A 14,370-nucleotide genomic window follows, 5' to 3' on the forward strand; every position below is an offset into this window, starting at 1 on the left:
ATGGAAAGTATATGAAGCTGTTTGTCTTTGTAATGCCACTGCATCTGTTGAAAAAACTGGGGGAGATGGGGGTGGGATCCATTGTGAGCAGCTCCACTGTAAATAATCAGTCTGTGGATCTAGCATTAGTATATCAGGTCAAAATGATTGGCTTGGCACAAGGATATCCTGTTATAAATATGTATTAATGAATATTTTGTAAATATGTTGTACATTTTTAAATCTAATAAATATCTCTAAACATGTGTTTTGATGACTGAACCTTTCTACAGTGTCATGTTGTGCCATTGAGATATGTTAGCTTGGATATAAGCAGGTTTGTAACACATACAGAACACATAACTTCAAGGAATAGTGTGCAGAATGAACATGGTACAATTGTCCTCAACATACATGCATACAGTGCCTAGAAAGTCTCCACCTCCTTGAACTTTTTTCACATTTTGTTTTGTCAGTGCCTCAGAGTTTCATGCATTTAAATGATGATTTTTTTCTCCACTTATCTACACACAATATGCCGTACTGTTAAGGGAAAAAAAACTTTATTGAGAAAAAAATTATATATTAAAAATACAAAACTAAAAGATCATAATTTGATAAGTCTCCACCTCCTTGAGTTAATACTTGGTGGAAGAACCTTTAGCAGCAATTACAGCTGTGAGTCTGTTGGGATAGGTCTCTACCAACTTTGCACACCTAGATTTGGCAATATTTGACCTTCTTTACAAAACTGTTCAAGCTCCTTGGGGAGCGTTGATGGACAGCAATCTTCAAGTTGTACCACACATGTTCAATTGGATTTAGGTTAGGGCTCTGACTGGGCCACTCAAGGACATTTACCTTTTTGCTCCTTAGCCATTCCAGTGTAGGTTTGGTTATGTGCTTTGGGTCGTTTCAGCTTTCTTGCAGAGGGCAACAGGTTTTCAAGGACTTCTCTGAACTTTGCTCCATTCATTTTCCCTTCTATCCTGACAAGTGCCCCAGTCCCTGCCGATGAGAAACATCCCCATAACATGATGCGGCCATCACCATGCTTCACATTAGGGATGGTATTCTTTGGGTGATGCGCTGTATTGGGTTTGCGCTAAACATAATGTTTTGCATTTATGCAAAAAAGGTCCATTTTAGTTTTGTCAGACCACAAAATTTTTTTGCCACATGGCTACAGTGTTTTTTTTGCATACTTTTAACAGGATTCAAGGTGGGCTTTCTTGAGTATGGCTTCCTTCTTGCCACCCAACCATACAGGCTAGATTTATGGAGAGCTTGGGATATTGTTGTCACATGCACACTTTGACCAGTCTTGGCCATAGAAGCCTATAGCTCTTGCAAAGTTGCCATTGGCCTCTTGGTAGCCTCTCTGATCAGTCTCCTTCTTGCTCGGTCATCCAGTTTGGAGGGACGGTCTTATCTAGACAGGGTCTTGGTGGTGCCATATACCTTCCACTTCTTTATAATCATCTTGACCGTGCTCCAAGGGATATTCAAGGTCTTTGATTTTTTTTATACCCATCCCATGATCGGTGCCTTTCAACAACTTTGTCCCGGAGTTCTTTTGAAAGCACCTTGATGCTTTGAAATACAGGAACTGCTGAATTTATCCTGAAGTCATGTGAATCACTGCAATTTATCATGATTGGAGGTCACTTAACTTGGTGTGTGGTTTTGAAGGCGATTGGTTACACCTGAGCTAATTTAGGACTGCTATTACAAGGGGGGCGGACACTTATCCAACCAAGCTATTTCAGTTTTTATTTTTTATTAATTTTCTACAAATTTCTAGAATATTTTTTTCACTTGGAAGTTGTGGGGTAGGATGTGTAGATAAATGAAAAAAAAACTATTTGAATGCATTTTAATTCCAGGCTATAAGGCAACAAAAGGTGAACATGGGGGTGTAGACTTTCTATAGGCACTGTACATACATACATACAGTATTGAATGACAATTATTTACATTCATTCTTGGAAGTAAAAAGGGCTATTTAGTGAACATTTATCACTTTGCAATGTTTATCATTTACTGTACAATTAAATAAAATATGTTATAACGTGTGGCAAAGTGGTTTGCAGTGCTCAAGACAATGACAAACAGCAAAGTACTGGTGAAATGATGGTTTGTTTATAATCCAAAGTCTGATAAAATTAGTAAAGAAATGGAGGGCTGGCAATACAGAATGATGCCGACAGCAGCAGCTCAAAGTCAAACAGCCGCTTGTGTTTTTCTGATAACAAACAAGCTGAAACTCGGAGCAGCTGATTCAAATTCAGCACTGTTTTGAGACACGGACGAGGGGAGGAGCCAACAGCACAGCAGAACAACGCAGTTAAACGAGGCAGTCTTCCCAGCGACAGCGAGTGGAAGCGACAGCGAGTGGGAGAAGTACAGGCGTGGAAAAGTACAGAGCAGTTTAGAAGCAGTTTGAAAGCAGGCTGACAACTGCAGAAGAAACTAAACTTCAAAAAAAAATCCCTCAGCATGGTCTTCAAGCTAATAATCTGTGACACCTGCTTGATGTGGGAAATCCGAGAAAACCGAGCAGAGGTAAACCAAGAATACGTAAAGTGCCGCGCGATCCAGGATTTGCATAAACTAGTAAGTATGCTAGAAATGGAGCTGGAAGAAGTGAGACAGCAACAGGATCTTGAGGAACTGGCACACCCACAATTCATGGAAGTCTGCGTCACCCCTAACAGACTGAAAGCCACCAGGGAGATAGAAGGCCAGAACAGCTGGGTTCAGGTAGGCAGAAGCAGGGAAAAAAAGAAACTTCATCAAACACAACCACCAGAAATCAAAACAACCAACAGATTTGAGTCACTTCAGAATTTTGATGAGCAGAACCAACAACAAGGGAATGAAAGGAACAACATCCAGGATCCCATTGACAGTGGTGACCAGACAGCAAAAAAGGGAATGATTGTTGGGGCCTCCATATTGAGAAACACAGCAAGTTCAATTTGCAGTTTGGACCCCCTTACTACAACAGTGTGCTGCCTTCCGGGAGCCTCGGTCAAGCACATCACTGAGAACGTGGACAGGCTCCTAGAACGAACAGGAGACGACCCGGTAGTAGTCGTCCACATCGGTACAAACAACATTGGAAGAGACAGACCAAAATCCCTGCAAAACAAATTCAGAGAGCTAGGAAGGAAATTAAAAGAGAAAACCAAAACTGTGGTATTTTCTGGTATACTACCGGCACCTTGCAAAGGACCATATGGACAGCTGGAAATAATTAATCAAAACGCATGGCTGAAGACGTGGTGCACACGGGAAGGCTTCACCTATCTTGATCATTGGACCACATTCTACAACGAGGACTATCTGTATAGACGGGATGGACTGCATTTAAATAACAAGGGAACTAGTCTACTCAGAGAAAAGATCCTCGAGCAGGTTCAGAAGCATTTAAACTAGAAAGGAAGGGGGGAGAAATCAACAAAAAAAACAGAAGGGAGACCGCATCAAAACAAGAACAACAACTCAGGTAAGACAACCATTAAATGTATTTATCTAAATGCTAGAAGTATCAGAAACAAAATTTTAGAACTTGAAGCTACTGCACTAACAGGTAACTATGATGTGATAGGTGTTACAGAAACTTGGTTGTCTGAGAGTGATGGGGACGAATATAATATTTGTGGGTATACACTGTATAGGAAAGACAGGCAGGACAGAAGAGGAGGAGGGGTAGCGCTATACATAAGAAACAGTCTTGAAGCCCAGGTGTTAAACCTGGACAAAGAAAATAAAACCGAATCAATATGGGTCAGAATAACGGACAAAAATTCAAAAGGCATAATAATAGGAGCATGCTATAGACTGCCAGATTCAGACGGTGAGCAAAATAATCTGTTATACAATGACATTAGAAATGCGTGTAGCAAAGGAGAAGCCATACTAATGGGGGATTTCAACTTCCCCCAAATAAAATGGGAAAACCCGGTGGGTAGCGCGAAGGATGAAATAGAAATGGTGGAAATGACATATGACTGCTTCCTAACACAATTTGTCAAGGCACCCACTAGAGGGGAGGCATGCCTTGATTTAGTCTTTTCAAATAACGAAGATAGAATAACTAAAACAGAGGTCAGAGAACCACTGGCAAACTCAGACCACAACATGGTCTCATTTGAAGTGTTTTTTAAATCCCCAAAAGTAATGACTAAAGCTAAGGTTTACAATTTTAGAAAAGCAAACTATGAAGGTATGAAACAGAGACTAACAGAAGTAGATTGTAGTAAAATAGAGAAAACACCCACAGAAGAAGGATGGTTGTTCTTCAAAAATATAGTACTAGAGGCGCAAAACAATTATGTCCCTAAAGTAGACAAATCTAAATGTAAAACTAAATTGCCAAAATGGTTTAATAGATCAATTAAAAAAAATATTCAGCGAAAAAAGGCACTTTACAGAGCATTAAAAAAGGACCAAAAAGAAAGTACGCAGAAAGAGTACACAGAACTGCAAACACAAGTCAAAAAGGAAATTAGAAAGGCCAAGAGAGAAATAGAAATGAACATTGCTAAGGGAGATAAAACCAAATCCAAAATGTTTTTCCAATATTACAACAGCAAGCGAACATTCAAAGAGGAGATTAAATGTTTAAGAGATACAAATGGCAAAATCATAGATGAAGAACAAAAAATAGCAAATATATTAAATGATTACTTTTCACAAGTTTTTACAAAGGAAGATACTGACAACATGCCCCACATGTCATCCAGTTCCTATCCAGTTTTAAATAACTTTAGCATAACTGAGGCAGAAGTGTTAAAAGGACTTAAAATAAACAAATCCCCTGGGCCGGATGAGATCCTCCCAGTAGTACTCAAAGAAATGAAAGAAGTAATTTACAAACCGCTAACCAAGATCATGAATCTGAAAAACCTCAGAATGGAGTGTGGTAACGAGCGGTGTACCACAGGGATCAGTATTAGGTCCTCTGCTATTCCTAATCTACATTAATGATTTAGATTCTGGTATAGTAAGCAAACTTGTTAAATTTGCAGACGACACAAAAGTAGGAGGAGTGGCAAACACTATTGCAGCAGCAAAGGTCATTCAAAATGATCTAGACAAGATTCAGAACTGGGCAGACACGTGGCAAATGACATTTAATAGAGAAAAGTGTAAGGTGCTGCACGCAGGAAATAAAAATGTACATTATAAATATCATATGGGAGATACTGAAATTGGAGAAGGAATCTATGAAAAAGACCTAGGAGTTTTTGTTGACTCAGAAATGTCTTCATCTAGACAATGTGGGGAAGCTATAAAAAAGGCTAACAAGATGCTCGGATACATTGTGAAAAGTGTTGAATTTAAATCAAGGGAAGTAATGTTAAAACTGTACAATGCACTAGTAAGACCTCATCTTGAATATTGTGTGCAGTTCTGGTCACCTCGCTATACAAAAGATATTGCTGCTCTAGAAAGAGTGCAAAGAAGAGCGACCAGAATTATTCCGGGCTTAAAAGGCATGTCATATGCAGACAGGGTAAAATAATTGAATCTGTTCAGTCTTGAACAAAGAAGACTACGTGGCGACCTAATTCAAGCATTCAGAATTCTAAAAGGTATTGACAGTGTCGACCCAAGGGACTTTTTCAGCCTGAAAAAAGAAACAAGGACTAGGGGTCACAAATGGAGTTTAGACAAAGGGGCATTCAGAACAGAAAATAGGAGACACTTTTTTACACAGAGAATTGTGAGGGTCTGGAATCAACTCCCCAGTAATGTTGTTGAAGCTGACACCCTGGGATCCTTCAAGAAGCTGCTTGATGAGATTTTGTTATCAATAAGCTAATAACAACCAAACGAGCAAGATGGGCCGAATGGCCTCCTCCTGTTTGTAAACTTTCTTATGTTCTTATGTTCTTATGTATTGCACAGTTCAATAAACATGGGGTTCAGTCCCGAAATAAAAAGACAGCATTAAATGCACACACAAAACACAGACACGATCACAAGTCCAGAGTGAGTGCTACAGTGCCCGTGGTGAAATACAATTTATTCGTGCACAGTGGTGTTGTCCAGTTTTGTGCTTGCCTGTAGCGACAGCTCCGGATCGTGTTAGCCATCTAATAGTAACAAACAGTACAATTAGACTCAACAAACAAACAAAACAATCACGGTTATTTCACACTCGTTCTTCAACGGTTCTATTTTAACTATTTACAAAGTAACAGATCATCTAGCCACGTCCCCTTTTATACTGTCAGTCATGCCCCCTTGGTTAGCGAGTTCAACTGTTTCTCCTCCAATCCGCAGTTACCACATCTCTTTCCCACTGGAGCGATGACTTGGTGTACCGTAGCTCCACCCCCTTTCTAGATGCCCAGCTTCCACCTAACCCTTGGAATGAATTGTCTGACCATCTAGTTTGGGCAATCTGTTCCCTTTACACCACGCTCTCACATTATTATTATTTATTATTTTTTATTATTATTACATATAAAGTGCTTTGAGATACTGTGGTATTAAAGGCGCTATATAAATACACTGAATTGAATTGAATTGACTGGCTGGCTGGCTGGCTGGCTGGCTGGCTGACTGGAATTATATAGAAAGTGGTTGTTTTGCCATCTTGAAGCAACATTCCCTACACACAATCTAAATCTAATTATCTAAAGTATTGGCACACAATATTTTTAGTGAAATAAATACCTAGTTAGTTACCTTTGTCATATAAACAGCATAACATACAGAGAGCAGTAAGCCATTTTGGATGAATCACAGCATATTGTTTTGAACTTCATGTCGATTTGAACTCGGCTCTCGCCAAGATAAGCACCAAATAAGACGTAGCTTTGCAGTAGAATAATGTGATCCATCTGCATCTCCATCCATTTGCATTGTTATCCATCTGGTGATGTAGATATCCTTCTGTCTGGTGTTGATTGCTGAAGTGTAATGCTGGCTCCAGGGATCAGCTCATTTTGCCTCCCCAGCGCATCAGCACACACAACGGCTGCGATGCTGGCTCCGGGGATCAACCAAGTGCAGTCTCCCCAGCGCATCAGCATGACAACCGTCTGGATTGAGCTAAGTAGGGTACATCTCTGGGGTCTTCAAGTGAGCACCTTCCATCCTTGGTGTTTCATTGACTAGCCCACAACACCTCAAGAGGGCTCAACAGTGATTCTGGAATCCCAGCATCACCCCCCTCCATCTCCCACTCATCTCAGCCCAGCTTAATTATCTGTACATCAGCGTTGCTTTCTTTCTATTGTGCTTGAGATCCCCATTCAGAATCTTTCCATCTCAACCACAGCCAGTTGCTGCTCCTTTCTGCTGCTTCAGATAAGTTCTTCACTGTGCGACGCAACTCTTGGCCACTGAACCTGATGTCTCTGAGAAACCGAGTTGTAGAGTGTGCCACAAATCCTCGACAACCCATCTCCACTGGGTAAACTCAGACTCTCCATCCTCGCTGTTCCACTTCAGCAGCTAGTTGAACATACAGAAGTTTCTTCCTCTCATACGCCTCATCCACAGCATCTTCCCATGGCAATGTTAACTCTACCAGATGAGCAACGCGTGCTGATCCAGACCACAAGACATTGTCTGGTCGAAGGTTAGTGGTGGCAATCTCAGGTGGAAAAATAAGCTGTTGAACAACATCTGCCAGCATCTTCCAGTCTCTAGCAGCTTCCAGTTGTCCTGGGCGAGGTTTGGTTTTAACACCTTTTTTTGGTGGTTGCTCTCCTGGACGGAGGAATATTGTCTTTTGTGTGTAATGCTTTGATGTAACTGGTGGCAACTTATTGGTCAGATTAAGCTTGTCTTCCAATGCTGAGGCCAAACATCGCAGCACCTGGTCATGGTGCCAAGCAAACTGTCCTTGGCTAAGACCCACCTTACATCCTGTCAAAATATGCCTTAATGTTGCAGGTAATGAACACAAAGGACATGAGGGATCCTCACCCACCCAGAGGTTTAGGTTCTGTGGTGATGGGAGAACATCATATGCTGATCTGATGATGAAACTGATCCTGCTCTCTTCCATTGTCCATAGGTCTTGCCAGCCGATCTTGCGTTGTTCCACACTCTCCCATCTCATCCATTCTCCCTGCTTGGGCTACTATGTACACATTGCTGGATCATATTTTTAATGTACTGTATATGATAATATATTTGATAATGTATACATGTATATTTCATATTATATTAATTTATATATTAATTTGATACAATATAGTGTGTGTGTGTGACTAATTTGTTTTTAATGATGCTTATATGTCTCTTTTATTGTGTCATAACTTGTACTTCATTTTTTTTCTTCTCTCTAGTAAGGTCTCAGGTCAACTGGAGTTTGGGATGGATTTTGCCATTCGGTACAGCACTAAGCAGCCATTTTACAGCTGCTAATATTACAGAATAAACTACAAGACAATCATATCCTGAAGATTTTCAACAACAGAAAAGAAGGTGTGACAATAATATTGCTAGGGGCGCCATTTAAGGAACAATACAAATGAATGCAGACCTGTCAACTCTCCCTTATTTAACAGGACTCCCTTTTTTGGCCACTTCTCCAGAGGCACCATTTCAGATTTCAAGCATTTTCTGTGATTATTTCCTATATTTGTTATAAATCATATGATAACATAATTACCAGCACAGGACAAACAAGCATGTTTTAAAGCCATGTAATCTGCACGTGTGGCGTGCAGACCCAGTATCAAAAATAGCCTTATTTTTTAGCTTAATATATATAAGCTAAGAACACACAGGGAATAATATAATAAGATATTACTGATCCCACAGTCTTAGCACATGTATCAGTCACAGTTTGATACATTGCGCACTATTCTTAGTAGACATACAGTACATAATTTTGTTTTATAAAATAAAATCTACTTTTGCCTGCAATGCTTGTTTTTGTAAACCTCTTATCATGTCCCAAATTGAAGCATTTACGTTCATCACTGCAAGCTCACCCTCCCATTAGGTAAGTGTGGCAGGAAATGGCGTTGCGTTGACGTCAGGCCAGAAGACCGAACAAAAACACAGATAGGCAGGTACTGCAGTTCACAGGCGTGGCGTGCGCCGTTTATTAAATAACACAAAAATAAATAAAATATTTAAACTGTTAAACACTGCTCATAGAGCACAGAAAATAAACATTCAAGCAAAAACAAATCACAAACACAATAATAAAACTTAAGGTCCGACTAGGCATTAGCCTTCACGAATCCTTTAAGTTTCAGTTTCAGTTTAAATATCTCCTCTCGCTCCTCGCTCCTCGCTCGCTCCTGTACTCGTCTTCATACACCCACCCCGAAGTGCAGAGAGCTGCAGGTATTTATACAGGTGACTATCACCCGATTAGCAACAAATTAATCAATTAATTCGGGAGATGGTCACTTTCTTCACAAGTTTTAATTATTAACGTGGATGGACTTCCGATCCACGCTGCAACAAAATACAAAAACAAAACAAAACAAAATCGCACGGCTATCCCGTTATGTTTACACCTACAAAAACAATAAAGAAAACACATGGCTGTTCGCCGTCATATATACAAATACAGTAAATAATAAACACAAAGCACAGTACAGGGGCGGCGGGGGAAACACTGTTCTAAAATAAATACTGAACAGGGCTACTCACCCTGTTACATATTCCCCCCTTGTGCAAAGCACACAGCCCTAACAGCCACCTTCCCCCTCAGTCTCAATGTCCCAGAAGAGGGGTCTGGAATAATCCATGGGGGTGGCCATGGTGGGAGGTCCTCCTCCCCCCATGTCTTCCTGGCTGGTAGCTCCCTCTTCGGGGGCTCCAGCCGAATTGTAGCAAGGGGAACTGGTCTCCTGACCTCCCGCCCTTCTTCATGGCCAGCAGTTCCCCTTTGTGGGGCTCCAGCCATCATACTTCCTGCTGCCAAAGTGCAGCTGGGAGAGTTGGTCTCCTGACCTTCCCCGTCTTCTTTGTAACTGGCAGCCCCCTTTTCTGAGGTGCCAGCCACGGTGCTTCCTGCTGTTCTGCAGGACTAGTAGCGGCCCCAGGCGGCGCAGATCCCTCAGCGACCCTAAGAAAAGCAGAGGAGAGACAGGCAACGCTAGACGATGCGGGACCCTCGGCAACCCCAGACGAAGCGAGACCCTCGGCAACCCTAGGAGATATAAGAGAGAAACAGGCAGCCCCAGGCGATAAGGGGCAACAGGCAACCTTGGGCAGTGCAAGGCAGGCATCCTTGGGCGGTCCCTCAGGAGGCAACAGCGGCCGCGGACCCTCGGGTGGCAACGGTGGGAGGAGAGTCAGGCCTAGCTGTGGTGCCGGGGTAGGCCCTCTTCGCAGCCACTGCAGCCGGGCGTTTTTCCCCCGTGCTCCCCTCAGCAACCTATGCAAGGGCTGCTGAGGTCCGGCAGCATCCTTTTATGGGTTCAGGGAGAGACAACTCTTGCTTCTCTCCTTCTAGTGGGGGTGGAGACACAGGCAGTTCCCGCTGCTCTGCTCCTGGTGGGGTTGGAGGCAGAGGTAGATCCTGATACTCTCCTCGGTTAGAGCAGAGAATGGTAGCTGCAGTATTTTTTTACCATAAAGTCACACTCTGCTGAGGCGGTGTGGAACTCATAACCAATTCCTGATGTATGAACTGATAAAAGTTTCCAGCTTCTCAACTGTTTTCAAGGAAACCTCGTACACAGTCAGTGGCCACAGCAGTCTTGGCAGTAGACCAAACTGAAAGCACCAGAGTTTTAGTTTGCCTGGTAAAGCGCTGCTGTCTATGCTCTTCAACCCTTCCACTGCTTGTTGTCTAACTTCTCCCACACGAACTGTGTCCTTTAGATCCCCTTCGTACCATCTTCCTACTTTTCACTAGCTTCTCGGACACTGTGGTATTGCCTCACCATTAATGTAGAACCTTTTATCTACTACTTTACCTATAATTATAGAGCTGCTCCTTGATTTGTTGGGTTTGAATTGCATTCCTGCCCATTCAATGTTATTGGTTAATTTGCCCAATAATCAATTTGTGCAGGCTACTGTTGTAGTCATTGTTGTCATGTCATCCATGTATGCTCGAATTGGTGGTGGTCGCATTCCAGAAACCAAATGCTCTCCTCCCACTATCCATTTTGATGCCCTTATAATTACTTCCATTGCCATGGTAAAAGCCTGTGGAGAAATGGTACATCCTGCCATTATTCTAACTTCTAGGCATTGCCATGTAGTGCTGAATTCTGAAGTTGAAAAACTAAATTGCAAATCTCCAAAGAAGGCTTTCACTAAATTTGTTATTGTCATTGGTACGCTGAAAATATCATATGCTGCCCAAAGAAGTTCATGTGGCACTGAACCATATGCATTAGCCAAATCCAGGAATGTCACACGAAGCTCCTTCCTCTCCTTTTTTGCTGATTGAATTTGTTGCCAGATTACACTGATGAGTTCTAAGCACCCTGGGAAACCTGGAATGCCTGCTTTTTGTACTGAAGTGTCAATGAAGCAGTTCTTTAATAGGTAGGTTGACAATCTCTGAGCAATAATGCTGAAGAAAATCTTGCCATCTATATTTAATAGGGAAATAGGATGAAACTGACCAATGCTTGTAGAATCCATTTCTTTTGGTATAAAGACTTAATCTGCTCCGCGCCATGTTCTTGGTACAACCTATTTTTCCCATGCCACTTTCATCAATTTCCACAGGATTCGTAGAACTCCCGAAGCACTCGTGTATACTCTGGATGGAACTCCATTAGGCCCTGGAGATGATGATGCCCTTGCTTTTTTCACAGCTTGCTCTACTTCTTTCCACTTAGGTGCACTGTCCTCCATTTGGTATTCGGGTGGATTGATAGGTGGAATTGACGTAGGCTCCTGCCTTTTTGAATCTGTATGTGTTTCCTGCAAATATCTCTCCAGCTCAAACTTAGATGATTTTAGTGTGCCATTTTTTCTCGCTGGTGAATATCTTCTTTATAAATTTGAATGGATCTTTATAAAAGTTAGTTCTCACACACTCTTTCTTTTTGTAGTGTTTCCGTAGGCGCTCAGCTCTGCACAATGTTGCAAGCTTATCTTTTATGACCCTTTGTAACAGATTGAGTCCCTCCTGACTTCTGCTTTTTTCCATTGCTTCACAGTTGTATCCACGCAAGTCCTCCTCACGTCTATGACAGGGGTGCTGATATCCTGCGAACTGTGGTTTGCATCCTGTCGCTGGATTTAATTCGACTGACTTGACTTACTTCAGAAGAACTACTGATCAAGCATTTCATTTTCCCTTGATGAATCTTCAAACCCCTGACCGTCATCGCCTTGCTCCAGCCGCAGACACAAACCTGGAATTCCATGTCTTTACTAACTGCAGATCTTGAACTAGTCTTTTGTGAAGTTCTCTCCATTCTCATATCAGTTTCCGTTCCTAAGCTGTTAACCGTGTTGTCCAACGTTGAGTCATCTTCAAGCCTTGGGCGAGTGTCTCCAACATCCTGTTCAATTTGAAAATACAGAGCTGGATACTGCCAGCAAGGGTGACCAACCCCTGCCAGCCCCAATGGGGTCTCTTTCCTCCTGTCAGCTGTCTCTCCATGCTGTCACGAGGTCTTTCCCTTGTCCCTATAATTTAATTTCATTTTCATTTTCATTATTTTTGACAGTGAAGTACCAGTTCCTCAATGGGTGCAGCAATCGACGACTGGATGATCTTCTGCATCTGCTGTGCAACAAAATCCTTGACTACTGTGGATATTAGTACAAGCTTCAACAGTCTGGCAGGGTGAAGAATGCAAGAGAAAAAAAGAATTCTGAAATACTTCTGAAAAAGCTAAAGAAATGTATAGGGATAAATAGCAGGACAGAATTGATTGGGTATCGAAATTTGTTGCACAAGTTCTGAGTAAGTCTGTACCGGATGTAAGTTATAGTGATACCTCATGAGCAGATTTGTAACTGTCCTGTGGCAGGACTGGGCAGACAGTGCAAACATCTGCTTAAGATAGTCTTTGAAGCAAAAGAAAACGGGCCACAAGCAATCCTTCAACTTCAACAGCACACTGCAGAACATATAGTGGAAAGTGAAAGTTTCATGTTGGAGAACAACAGTCTTACTGTTAAGAGCCCATTTAGTGGGTTACATATTGCTGCTGACACAACTTCAATATAGTGCACATGTACTGCCAACAGTTTTGGAATGTCACGTGTCTGCCTGCAAGTGCTGAACATTTGAAAAGGATCAGTAGATATATCCCTGACTGTTAGTGCAATAGATAGCACTGATTCTGTGGCCTGTGAAATACACACCAAACAATCTACAAACTATACGGACAAATGTATCACTTTCATAGAACTTCATCAGTGGAGTAAATCCAATGAATTTAGAGCAAGTGCAGCATTGCATGCAGCACTGAAACAGGCACACACACTTGCACTTGGTTCCTATACCTTTAAAGTGAGTAAAAAGAAAATCCTCCCTTTACATCCTTAAAGAAAAGCCATCCAAAGAGCATGTGGTATTTTGAATACGCGTTCAGAGCACAGTTATGTTGCTCTGAATGCTCTGAATATAAGAAATGTCAAAACATTGACCGAGATTATATTGCTAAGATCAAGGCTAAAAAGACAAGCTACAAAGTTTAAATGTGCACCTTTAATTTTTAGTCTAGGGTCTTTTAATGACAGTAAATCATTGACACAGCATATCATACTGTCATACACACATCAAGCAGTTGGTATTATCTAACATAAGAATGTGAAATATTACTTGTATAGTTACAGAAGAATATTTTGGCCATCCCTGCTCTTTGTTTAGTGTAGACTAGTTGTTTAAATTTCACTTAATTTTATTTAAATATGTAAATACAATGTTTTTACTTAAGTATCACTCTTGTAAACAAATGTAAATACATGTCTGCATTCAACGCAAAGTAATAAGTTTGAAGAGTGGTGCACTACAGTACATACAAATAAATCTATACCATACTAAAAATCCCTTTGTGTTTTTTATTTTAATTTTTTAACACTATGCAACATGTTATTAATAAAAAAAAAAAACAAACAAAAAAAAAAAACACATCTTCTAACAAAACATTTACATACTGTAAATTGTTGTAGGATAGCACTCTTAAACTTTCAAATGATAACCTGAACAACTGCATTCTATATATGAATGTGGCAGGACATTTTTAATTCACCTCTTTGGTGAGTGTTATAAATGTACATGCTAAGTTGTAGCACATTTTAATGGTTTCCAAACTATAAATGTGATATATACAAATGTATAAGCACCTCCAAGGTATCCTTTCACTAGGAATAAGGAAAAAAACAAAAAACAATCAGCTTAAACATGAACAGCTAAACAGAATGTTATCCAGTTTGGCCCTCTTTCTCCGTATACAACTAAATGTGGTCAGGATC

At 41.1% G+C, this 14,370-nt stretch overlaps 1 long non-coding RNA gene across 1 annotated transcript in view; it reads left to right on the plus strand.

Annotated features, from left to right (window-relative positions):
* Positions 1-148, plus strand: part of LOC121295167 — a 3,470-nt gene extending 3,322 nt beyond the window's left edge. Inside the window, exon 3 of the long non-coding RNA XR_005946878.1 lies at positions 1-148. This exon is cut by the window's left edge and continues 808 nt beyond it. This is a non-coding gene — a long non-coding RNA (uncharacterized LOC121295167).
* The last annotated feature ends 14,222 nt before the right edge of the window (positions 149-14,370 follow it).

Source organism: Polyodon spathula, chromosome 20, assembly GCF_017654505.1.
Source record: "Polyodon spathula isolate WHYD16114869_AA chromosome 20, ASM1765450v1, whole genome shotgun sequence".
Taxonomy (NCBI): domain Eukaryota; kingdom Metazoa; phylum Chordata; class Actinopteri; order Acipenseriformes; family Polyodontidae; genus Polyodon; species Polyodon spathula.